Source organism: Excalfactoria chinensis, chromosome 9 (assembly GCF_039878825.1).
Source record: "Excalfactoria chinensis isolate bCotChi1 chromosome 9, bCotChi1.hap2, whole genome shotgun sequence".
Classification (NCBI taxonomy): domain Eukaryota; kingdom Metazoa; phylum Chordata; class Aves; order Galliformes; family Phasianidae; genus Excalfactoria; species Excalfactoria chinensis.
In genome coordinates this window covers 16,558,961-16,571,318 of record NC_092833.1, presented here as the reverse complement: position 1 = coordinate 16,571,318, position 12,358 = coordinate 16,558,961, and positions in this window count along the sequence as shown.

Here is a 12,358-nt window from a genome sequence, read left to right as displayed (position 1 = left end):
GTCTCTGTCATCCTCTCTCTCCCTCAGAGCTTTGCTGTCATGACCTGAGCCCTGGGTTGGTCACAGGCAGAGGAATAGATGCTGATCTGTGATTTCCCAGTAGGGAGATGGCTCCTCTCTCACCATTTTTCCTGTCATTATTTGGGTTGTTCGGGCTTTGCAGTCCCTGAGGATCACAAGGTGATATCCACACAGTCCTGCTGATCTTATTTAAAGTGCATCCAGGAACAAGAAAGCGCTGGTAATGTTTGTGTCACTTTGCTGCAATGAGATTTAAATGAGACGTTCACTATCAGCCATATCACATGGGAAACTGGGGAGAAAGAGCAATTACTTTCCAGCTGTTTGGCTGGACGAAAGCCACGAGGCAGAGGAAGCTCACTGGACACATTTCAACATCTCCAGTCAGCTGGAAACCCCAGCAGCAGGAAACTGGCCAAAGTATGGATAAATTAATACACATTTTAGGCTCTAAATTAGATTATTACTACCTAGCTTTCTTTTTCTGCCAAACTTACACTGAGCTCGGTTTTGACATTCTTAAGAGGAAGATCTAAGCCTGCCCCATATCAGTGTCCCAGGCCCAGCACCACTGAGGACATCGGCTTGGAAGGATTTGCTGCATCTGCCATGAGGAGGGGAGATTGTTTCATTATTCTCTTATCTCTGAAGATGGGCTTTTGGCTTAGAGCACATTGGAGTCATGAGAAATAACTGACCAAGCCCAAGAAAAGATGGGCAAGCTGCAAATTGTGTTATCCTCCCTTGTTTTCTACAGTTAAGTTATGGAGTGGTCTAATCTAAACCTAGCCTATGATTTTGAGAAGACCTTTCAGTAATGGTACAAAAGTAGAGCTCTTATTCTGCTTGAGCTTTTCAGATCTCATTTACTGTGATTACGCTCTGAAATCTAGAATAATAGCTACTACCTGGGAGCCTGGTATTGAAGTACCACAAAATCAGCTGTGATCAGCTATTTCTGATTATCCCCAAAGCTTCAAACCTGACTTTTCACGAAAATTTAGCAGTGTTCCCAAAATTTTGCCTAACATTTAGCAGGAATGCTTCCTATGACTTCAGAGCTGCAGGAGCACGGCTTTATTTGGTGTGGAAGGAAGGAAGGGGGGAGGGAAGTGCTCACAAAGCAGGGAGCAGGTTACCAGAAGGGGCATGGTGAGGTTGCTCTCTTCTGGGAAGCAGAACAGCCCCCCCTGTTTCCCTTGAGGACCTCTTTCTGAAGATCAGTCTGTGTTCATTTGTGTCACCATTTACTTCCTGATGGATTAAAATCAAATGCCTTCTCCTCTGTGTGATGCAGCCCTCAATCACTGCCATTTAAATTTTGCTGCTCGGTAAAAAACCTTCATCACTTTTGATGGTTTCCTGGCTATCAGCATTCCAACTGAAAATGAATTTAGTGAATATACAGACGGATGTTTTAATCTGTCTGGGTACATGTGTGAGACACACAGAGGCACATCGGCAGGAAGCATGGGTGGGAAAAAAAGCTATTAAGATGTCTCTGAGCATTCATTTTTCATTCGTAATCTATCATCCAAGATAAACTTGCTTTGGAATGGCCAGGTACCACGTTGCATTATGTGACAGGGCGCACTGAAGATAAGGAAAGAAAGCCATTGACAACATATGCTTTGGATAAAAGCAGCTATAAAAGTAAATATAACAGCCATAGCAGGGACGAGACAAGCACGGATGGTAACAAATCGAGAATGACCTGAAAGTTCATGAATAGGCAAATTACAGGAAACTGTGCAGCCAGCCCAGGGGAGTAAAATCCAAGCCTTCATTTTATTTTATTTTGTTTTTCAGAGATCATTTTACTTTTATTATCCGTTAATGTATTTCTCACTTCTACTCCATGTACAGTCTGTTTCATTTCTGTTGCATTGCTACACTTATTCTTCTCAACCTGAGCACTGTGCCAGTTCAAGGATGTTTCTGATGAGGTGAACTGACGATGAAGTCAGACGTTCCTCTGATGCAACTTTAATTTTCTGTGTTAAACATACAAAGCTCCAACTTTCTGAACACAAGGGAAGCCAAACAGGAGACTGCATCTGCCCTGGGGGCTCAGAGACCTTTTTCACCTTGTACTCAGCTCTCAGCATTACACATCTTTGAGCTTCTTTCCCTGGGGACTTATCCTTCATCTTTTTCTGTGTTAGCTCAGTGTGGCAGCAAAAACTTTCATCGTGTTGGTCTGATGCTTCCCTTAAGCATGATATGACAGCCCAGGATGCCTCCAGTTGCTCAGGATGCTATGAGCATTTTGTTAGATCTCAACCCCAACCGTTTGCTTCCTCCACCATATCCCTGGTTCCACCTCAGCTACACCACCATGCTAGGTGTGTTTGGTATGGTTAAGGAGCAGGTTAAGGAGCTCAGACCTGCTGCACTTCACTCAGCTTAACATTTTACCACTGATTATAACTTGAAGTATTGGCATTCTGTTTTCCTCTGCTGGTTTGTTTTGTGGTTTTTTTTCAGTGGCTTTGTTTAAACACTACAACAGACACATCCCCGATAGCACAGCTTAAGTTTGGAAAGTATGGATCCATGCCTGTAGAGAAACTGGAATATAACATCAATTTAACTACAGAGAGAAGCAGTCGAAGTTGTTATCATGTCCTGTGCTGCACAGAAACATTCTAGGTAGCAGAGTGCCTAATTATTATGATGGTGATGGGTTGATGGTTGGAGTTGATGATCTTAGACATCTTTTCCAACCTCTGTGATTCTATGGTTATATTTGTCAGCTTGAATTTGCTGGAATAAGTCTGAGACAAAGTTCTCTCCTGATACAGTCCTGTTTATTGTAGTTGGATGTATTTGTCACACAGATGTCTGCCTGATATTGAAAAGCTGAGTCCAGCCTAAACCTGCCTTTAAATCCTAGGTCTTCAAATTCCTATTTAAGAGAGTAATATTTGAGTGCTGGATGGGTTCAGGTGCTAGTTGCAGGATAATTTCAGCACAGCACAGGTGAGCTCATCAAGACCAGCCTGCCTGACTCCATACAAAGCTGCAGAGGAGATCATGGAGGGGTGGATGAGTGCTGGAGAGATGTTTCTGCTCTGCAGTGTTATGCTTTGATGGTCCAGAAGATATACTGCAGTGTTTTCTTTGTGATTGGGATGCAGTGTTCAGTTATCTTCTCATCTGCAACCTCAGAAGTACCTGAAAAGGTAATGTCTTCTGTTGTATTAACAGTGGGAAGAGTTGAGATGAGTAACTAAAGGCTCAAATATCCCAAATATCTACTGTCACAACAAAATATAATGTGGTACAGTAAGTGTGTGTGTATTTAATTAGCATCAAGCAGCTTCAAAGTATGCACAGCTGGAAAGGGCAGCTTGTAGTGCAAGAACAGGATCGGGGCCTTAGGAACATGGGGTGGATTGGTTAGTAAAAGCATGGAAATGGTTATTTATGAAAGAAAGAAAAATGGTGTTTCTGTAGCTAACTGCAGTGGGAGGTATTATGTGGCAGTATTAGGAAGAAAAAATATCTGAGTTTCTGCTTCTAACACAGAGCAGATAAAGGGTTATGATGTGAATGACTGGTAGGGAAGGGGATTGCAGGGGCTGTGTGCTTTGTGTAAGTGCTTGCTCATGGGGCTTCCTGTGCTCTGCTTTCCCAGTCTCGCTGTGGTTGCTGAAGTTCTTCCTGTTGGTCTGGGAACAACTACCAGTACTCAAATGGAAGCAAATAAGGAGGCAGTATGGTGCTAAAAAAGGTGAGCAAATTATCACACACCTTCTCATAGACTGTAAATCTTGGGTTATTAATTACTGAATGTGACTTTGGTGGAGAAAAGCAGCTGGAAAACAAATTTCTTTACAGAAGATATATTGCTGAAGGTTAGCATTCTCCTTGCATTTATCTGCTTTCCAGTAACGTTGTCTGCTTCTCAACATGGGACAGAATGCTGATACACCCTTTTTGGTCATTGTGATGTGAATTAAGGCTGCATTTTATGCTCTGCAAGTATCGCCTCTTCTGTCTGCTGCAACCCTAAATCTTTCAGAAGCAGGATGCTGCTGTGTTCCCATTCAGGCTTAGCTTCTTTTTGTTTCTAAATACAAACTGACTTTGTAGTGAGTGATTTCTGGGCTCAGGAAGCAGGCTGTGGTAAAGAGGTGCATTTGTGAAGCCATCTACCTGGGAAAAGTTGTGCCCTGGGAATAACAGATGGCTGTGCCTGTGCTGGTGATGGATGGTCATGGAATGTCTTTTTTCAAAGCACTGCTAGGGCTGGAGCTCCCTTAGGAGTGGTCTGAATTAATCCTTCCTTTTCCAGCCTTCTTGCGTAGCTTTAATTAAGTTACAATTCATCACTTCCTTTAAAATAAATTGTTTTTCTAATTTACTTGGAGATGCATCCCTTAGCCTAAGATAGGGCTGCACGGATGGATGGTGTGCTGTTTGCAGCAGAGCCAAGGTACAATCTTTCAAAGAAGATGAATGGGGTTTCTCAGATATGCTTAGCTCTTGTTCTTGTCTAGAGACTGGCAAAGGGCAAGCCTACGTATCAACAGCCCCTTCAGGGCTCATTCCTAAAGCAGGAGGCTTTGCAACTCCCTCAGTACTAACTGTAGTTATTCACTATAAAATCTCCTTTTATTAGTTTCAGTGCTTAACTCTGTTCTGACAAAACACAGCGATTGGAAGTGAAGATATTCACAGAATTGGCTTACCAGTTAGATATCTGTGTGAGCACCAAAAATTGACATGGCAATTAATATTTAGGGGGGTGAATAATATGATCTGAATTCTCCACCAATGGAAACAGGACAGAGCAGTGCTGCAGGTGCCGATGAGCATCATTGTCAAAAGCTGAAATGAACGAGAAAATAAAAGGTGTTTTGTTTTTTGTTTTTTGTTTTGTTTTTTTTTTTTTTTCCTGTGGATTGAGCTACAGCAAAAAGAAGCACTGATTTCACAGAGAAATCTGGCTTTCTTTTTAGCAATGATAATCAGCTGCAATTTTCTGCTCTTTATTTCTTCCTTAAGCCCCTTTGGATCTCCCAATCGTCTGCACTGTCAATGGCACATCTTAGAAGGAACATCTAGTTAATTCTAAGAGTATCCTAACTCACAAGGTGCCATTTCTGCATAGAAATACTCAGCTCCCAACAAGTACTGCAGAACTGAGAAGTGGCACTGAGGGGCACAGTTAGTGTGTGTGGTAGTGATGGGCCAGTAGTTGGGTTAGGTCATCTTAGTGGACTTTTCCAGCCTTAGTGAATCTATAATGAGCTCCTATCATGAACTGTTCCTGCCCTCTTTCCACAGTGATGGTCATCTTTAAATAAAGCCATCTCAGTATTCCTTTTCATCTGTCTGGGGGGTTGGGTGAGCTCTTCCTGTTGCTAGGTTTGTTGGTGGAATTTGTTGAGGATGGCATAAGGCAACTTGTAGTGATTATGGTGGGAAGATTACGGTGATTGAAGATCACCACAGAAAACTGAAGGTTGGATATTAGGAAAGATTTCTTCTTAGAGTGATGATGCAGTTGCACAGCTGCCCAGGAAGCAGTGGAGTCACTGTCCCTGGAGGTGTTCTAGAACTGTAGAGATGTGGCACTGAGGGATGTGGTCAGTGGGCATAGTGGGATGGGTTGGGGTTGGAGTTGATCATAAAAGGTATTTCCCAACCTTAATGATTCTTACTATGAATGTCAGATGAGAGGATCATGCAGGGTATGGGCCTCTCTGGTCCAGCTTCACCTAGAGAAGAGCAGGTTCCATGCTGGAAGGACTTCTGGTCTTGCATCTGACTAATGCAGCTCACAGTTGGTCCATATTCATGACTGGTTACACCCAGGATCTCTATTTTCATACAATATACAAGTGTATTAAATACAAACTGTGCACAGTGCAGCACTAAGCTGTGATTGGAGAGCAGTTTTACCCACTGCTTTTTCTTGATGTCGTGACAACCAGTATAGGCTCCTCATCCGCTCAGCTGCCAATGGGGATCATGATGTTATATACAGGGCAAAATATTTATTGTAGACTGGTTTTGAGGGCTTTTGTACTTGTACTACATAACAGAGATTCCAGCCTGCTTCTCAGTTTCCTAAGCCTCTCACAGTAAAGCATGCACATATATATTTTCTTTATTGAGAGACACCAGAAATCCCACGTACACCACACAACAAAACAAACAACAAAAGTAATTATTGCAAGCTTAAATTGAATGCAATAATACAGAGAATGTGTTTCAAAGATAGTAAAGCACATACAGAAAACTTATTCAACCAGCAGCTGCTGTCTGAAAGAGCAATTCTGAAGTATTTCCACGTTTTTCATGCTCTTTTCTTTGACCTTTAGTTCAAGGCCATCTGTGCTGAGCTACTGACTTTTCTTGGTCCCTTGAGTGGCTGCAGAAGATAGGCTTCAGTGTACATAATGAGGAACAAAACCTGTTTTTAGAGCTCCCCTCTTCCAGATAAAGTGTGATAAAACTAATTTAGCCCTTGAAGGAGCAAGTCTATTAGCCTTTTGATAGCTAATTTGATTCCTGATAATTTATTGTGCCACGTGAACTGGGAAAACAGATTCAAATGCCTTTTGGAGGGCAGTAAGAAATCATTATCTGGAAGAAACACTATGGAAGAGGAAAATGGTTGAGGATCAGGCAGAGATGGATGGAAACACCTGCCCAGCTGGGGCTGCATGTGGGTTTGACAGACTGAAGGAGAGAGCTGAAGGCAAGAGCAGTGTCTGGGGAGAGGATAAGGCTAGGAACTTGGCTGTAAGGGAAGTGCATTCGTGTTTTGGGTTAATTTGTTGTGTTGAGACTTTGGGAGCTCATGTTTTTCACTGTCAGATACAAAGATCTCCTCTGTGCAAGGAAATTAGAAAAGTAGGAGGTGAGCCTTAAATCTTTTTTAATTTTTTCTGAACCTCAGGGATTTGTATAACTTACTTAATGCTATCTATTGTCCCCATGGGCCTTTAACTCTAGATATGGCCACAGAGTTCTGATTTGTGTATATCCCCTGTTGGCTTTTACTGTTGATGAATCTGGAGGATGGTACTATGCTCCCGAAGTGAGCAGCCAGCATCAAAACGAGCCATTTGTATGATAATCCAGAAAGAGAATTCATTGGCACATGCTCAGTGTCTGGCATATGAGGGCAGAAAAATATTCTGCCAGCAAGCCAAGGGAGCAGCAAAGCTACTCATGTTTGCAGGACATCTTGCATATTAACATGTATTTTCCCCCCAAATTCAGCCATCCCAGCAGCTCAGTGAGCACAGCACAACCTCCGAACTCCCAGTCTTTCAAATATGCATCTTCTCTCATAATGTATTTTGTAGTGCTGCAGTTACTGCCAGTCTTATTTGATGGCTGCTGTGTGTTAACAATTTCCCTAACACAAAACCAGCTAGAAGTGCCCCATCTTTCTGCTTTGGTTTTTGGTGGGAGCCCTGGTCCTGTTTCAGTTTGTCACCTTGTCATAAATTTTGTTTTCAAGCACGTTGCCTCCTGTATTGGTTTTTAATGTACAGATGGAAACAAAATGTACAGAAGGTATATAAGTGAATAAGTAAAGGAAAAACTCACCAATGGTGGTGCCTTGACTGAAGCAGCTGGGGCAGTCCTCCCTGGTGAGCGATCTCCAAGAGATACTGCTCCAGTGGGAGTCAGCCCTTAAATGAGGTCTCAGAGGGGATGGAGTCAAGCTCCACCCCTCCCGGGAGCACAGCTACATCACTCTCACCTGTGCTCCCACAGCTGACCCCATACTTGCCTCAGCTGATTAATCAGAGGTTCAGGCTGTTATTACCAATCTCCCATACACCTCCTTTCTCTGCTCCTCCATCTTTGCAGTGCAGCAGTGACATTTTAGTGAATCATTTGTTAGTTTGAAGCATCAGGTGGGCATCAGGTGATCCCCACAACTTGGGTATCTGTGCAGCTTGAGCAAGTGATGCCATGTTCCCCCCTGTATCCCCACATACTGCAGTGTGTGAGGTCAGCCCTCCAAGCACTGCTGTCAGGTCGGTAGCATTGCATCCTCGCTTATGAGCCATGAAATAAAGCTCATCTCCCTGGCAGTTTACTGCCATGCTCTCCCATTGATTTTTATGGGAAGTGCCTGTTGTGTCATCTTGGAATCTAATTCTGTTTTCTTTCTCAGACATCTATGATCTGCCAGGCCTTTGTTTAATGGCTCAGTCAAAGGCCCACAGAGTGTTCCATGGAATTTAGGTGGGAGACATTAGCATAGCGTGGTTGCTTTAATGCTCTTATCTATTAATCTTTAATATGTTCTCATTGATCAAGGGCTTGTATGACAGCAAAGTGCTGTCCCACCCATTATAGAAACAACAAATTGAAGCACAGAAGGGAAAATAACTGCAAATGTCAAGCAGTATTCAGCAGCAGAAACACAAAAACATTTACTCTGATCCAGGAGTTACAACACTCTGTTCATCCTTTTTCCTTTTGAGGTCTCTTTGCTTGGGTGGAGGTGTTAAAGTCACCAGTATAGGAGCTGCATCCCTCCTGCAGCATGCTGCTGGGCTGGGGAGGTGCAGCCCTGTCTGCCCTGAGCCTTCACTTACAACCAGGAGAAATGCAAAGGAGCTAAATTAGCTTCTAGGGTTAAAAAGCCCTAAGGCTACTTGTTAATTCATGAAGGTAAATTGTTGGTAAGATTATGTGAGCATGTGGGAACAGCTCCTGGGGTCATTAAAAACAAAACCAGATTTATCAGCTGCTCAGATGTCAGTAAGCTTCCCTTACAAGCATGGACATCGTATCCAGCGAGGGAGTTAGAACGGGCAGGGAAGGTATCTGCCTTCGCTAATGCAATATTAAAGAGAAATCCTCTCTACTTAATCCTCTTATTAGGTATTGCATTACGTTGGCTGTTGGCATGCTTGCTGCCAGTAGGTAAAAGCAAGTCCTGCAGTGATCAGGTGCTTTCTGAGAACGCTGTAAGTGGTTTTTATGGGAAGAGATGGTGCATCAATCCATTGGCATTGATACTGTCTAACAGATAATACCCATATGGGCCCAAATCTTGTGAGGGATGGGGAAAAATTCCTAAGGGTCTTGTGACTGCCCTGCCTTGTGGGGGATGGATGATGAGGTCAGTGGTTCCTCTCCCTGCAAATGGGGCTGTTGAGTATTAGCTGGGTGATACAATGTGTGGAAGGGCTTTGTGGAATCAGAAGGAATCGAAGCCCCTTCATGAGGGTGGACGCTTTCTCTGTGCTTTCCTCGTGTGCATTTACTGTAATTCTGCTGGTTTTAGAGGCAGGGAGGTGTTTGGAGTCTGAGCTCTGTCAGCAGCTGATGCTCTGCAGTGATATGGCAGCTTATGGTGGTGCTGAGCCTCTCTACAGATGGGGCGTTAATTGGTGGTTGAATGATCAGCAAACAGAGACTGAGACAGAGCTCTGTAGTGCCCTGGGCAGACAGATCGACAGCTGCCCAGCTCCTGGATCGAGCCAGCTCAAGGAAACAGCATTGGAGAGAAAAATACCATCCTTGCAGGCAAGTAACCAGAAAGCAAACTTTCTGAAAGCCAAGATCTGGCTCTGTGCTGCACTCATGTTGAACTGTGCGCTCTGTGAGAGGAATGAAGCGCAGAGCTCAGCTGCCTTCGAGCAGGCTGAGATCATAGAAACATCAAGGTTAGAAAAGACCCCCAAAGTCATCAAGTCCAACTGATACTGAGCAGTGTGAGCGAACAAAAGCAGTGAGGTTCTGTGTCAGTGTGCACTTGGCTGTGGGAAGTTCTAATCGCCAAAAGAATTAGCAGATCGTTGGATTTGCAATTGATCTGTATCAACATGAACCAACTGAGTAAAGCATGGGTTCCTCATACGGAAAGAGGCTTAAAATACAGGCAGGCTGTGGTGGTTTGTAAACCTTGCATGTGTGATGCTGTATGCAGGGTAAAAAAAAATCACACCTTTAACACACCAAGGAGAGCCAGGAGACTATTCTTGGAAGCCAGGGCTTCTGGGTCTTTACAAGTTTCCCAGATTACAAACAATCCTTATTTTTCTATGCTTTCCCTTCTAATTCCCCCTTCTTACCTTCACTCCTTGCGGCACTGATTATAATTCCTATATGGCAGATGCTGCACTAGCAATGTGGGTGTGACGCACAGCCCAAGTCTGAAGGTTGGTTGAATCTAACTGTGGCATCATCTGCAAAGGTCTTAAATCTGCAACACTGGGTGTATCTGAGTGCTTAGGTCTGGCCATCCTCTGACACCGGTGGCACAACGCTCCCCAGCCAGTGCGTGAATTAATTTCCTAATCTCATTTTCACACAGCTTTGGCTATTTTATTCTGATAACAGATAACAGTACAATTTGTTCACTAATTAAGGCTGCCTTTTCCAAAACGCCATCTATGACATTTTGCTGGGCTGGCATCGGGCAGTGTACAAAATTCCCTGTGAAATTTAACCTTTCATTAAAGCTAACCTTCTTTATCTGCTTTGGTACATGGCTGAGTTCTTAATTGCATCTTGCAGATAAATGTAACACGGTCAGCTTTGGCATGAGCAGCGGTTCTTGCAGCAGTAGAACTGCGCTAACTTACTCCTGTTGTCAGCCAAAACCCTCCATAAGGAAGAAGATGATTCCATCAGACACGATGCAAATTCATGGTCAAAATCAGCAGGCTGTAGAGAGATGCCAGCATAAAATTACAGCCCGAGGGGGGCCTTGTGTTGTCAACTGAACTCCCAAACATAACAGAGCTGGTGATTCCTTTCAGTGTGCTAAAGCCCTAACAAATGCTTAAAAATACAGTCTTCATAGATAATGGAGTTGTATCACCTCAGGAGTGATAATGAGGAGGAAATAATGAATAACTTTGCATCTAAACCTGCAAGAACTGGGGAAGGGCAGCCTTGTTAGAGCCTGATGATGTGTCAGAGACTCTGAGTGCAACTTTCTATCTTGCTCTGGATGCTTTGCTCCGGGTTTCTCAGTCCTCTTGCTTTGTGACCATTTCCATTGTAATAGTGTACATTTATTTCCTGCTGGTAGCAGAATAAAAAGAGTAAACACATCTTATGTGCTCAGACTTGAAAAACTGCATGAAGGTCATCTTGATCAGTGATGGCTCTGAAGCTCCTTTGTCATGGGAACGGGCGGCAAAAGCAGATAAAACTTGTAGGAACCTGCTGGTACTTCAGTGAGAAGTGCACCGTTTTGTTCCATTTTTAATCACAGCGAGTTTCTATAGCTCGCCTTAAAGCAGAGCTGGCTCACCTTTAAGTTCGGGTTAGCTTAAGCCCAAAGTTTGGCTGTGGTGCTGGCTCCAGGTCAGGAGGATCCATGCAGGTACGTGCAGTCTGCACGCTGCTGTTAAGCTGCTCTATCCACAGCTGGCAGCAGCCTCCAGCCTGCATCTGGTTCCCAATTGCTGATGCTCCAAGCCATGTGGCAAGGAGCAGTCATCATAGTGAGGCGAGTGGTAGAATAGTCATATTCAACCTCAGCCACTGGAGGATTCCCTGACCTATAGAATGAATTCTGTTGAGTTTTATTATTATTTCCATGTATTTTATGGATAGAGCAAAATCCTCTTAGCTGCTTTCTCAGTTTATCATTAGGCAGTAGGAGTTAACTTGTGGCTAGTCTGCCTTTCACCTTCATAAGGCCCCAAGGCTGCAGCCGTGGGGCATCTCCAATTTGTTTTTCCACGCGTATCCATTAATTTGTTGATTAGCAAAATAGTTGCCATTCCCTGTATCCCAGAACTGTAGGGATAGCAATGGGGATAGCATTTGCATTCATAACAGCTGCTGATCTACCAAATAGGACCTTAGGGTCTGGTGCTGAGTGCTGTGTATCAGGCGAAGGGGATGGAATCTGGCAGTTCAGGGTGAATGGCTATAGTTGTGCTCGTGTGGTTTGTGCTGATGGAAACTTCTGGAAGTCATGCAGTGATGCTGTGAGCCATGCCAACCTCCAGCAGCTGGGCTGGGAAGCCCTGGGAAAGCCCCACCATGCTGTGCTGTAGTAGGAGCTGGGTGTTATGGGTTGCAGTGTTGTTGTCAGCTAAGGCTAAAACACTGCCTAGAAAGTTGAGCTTTGGTCAAGTAACTTTTCTCCGCAGTGAATAGGCCCTTGGTGAAGGACAGAACAAGCTTTCATTAAAATACTCTTGGCCTATTGATAGTAAATGTGAACTTGCTTTGTTTGCTGAAGTAAATATTGCATCTGCTGTGTACACTGGCTCATACAACACACAATAGCAGCCCTTATTCTGCAGCTCCCAAGTCTGGGCAGAGTTTCGTTGTCACTTTGGACTTTTGCTGGAGTGACAAGTTAGCCAAGCAAAGCCTCATG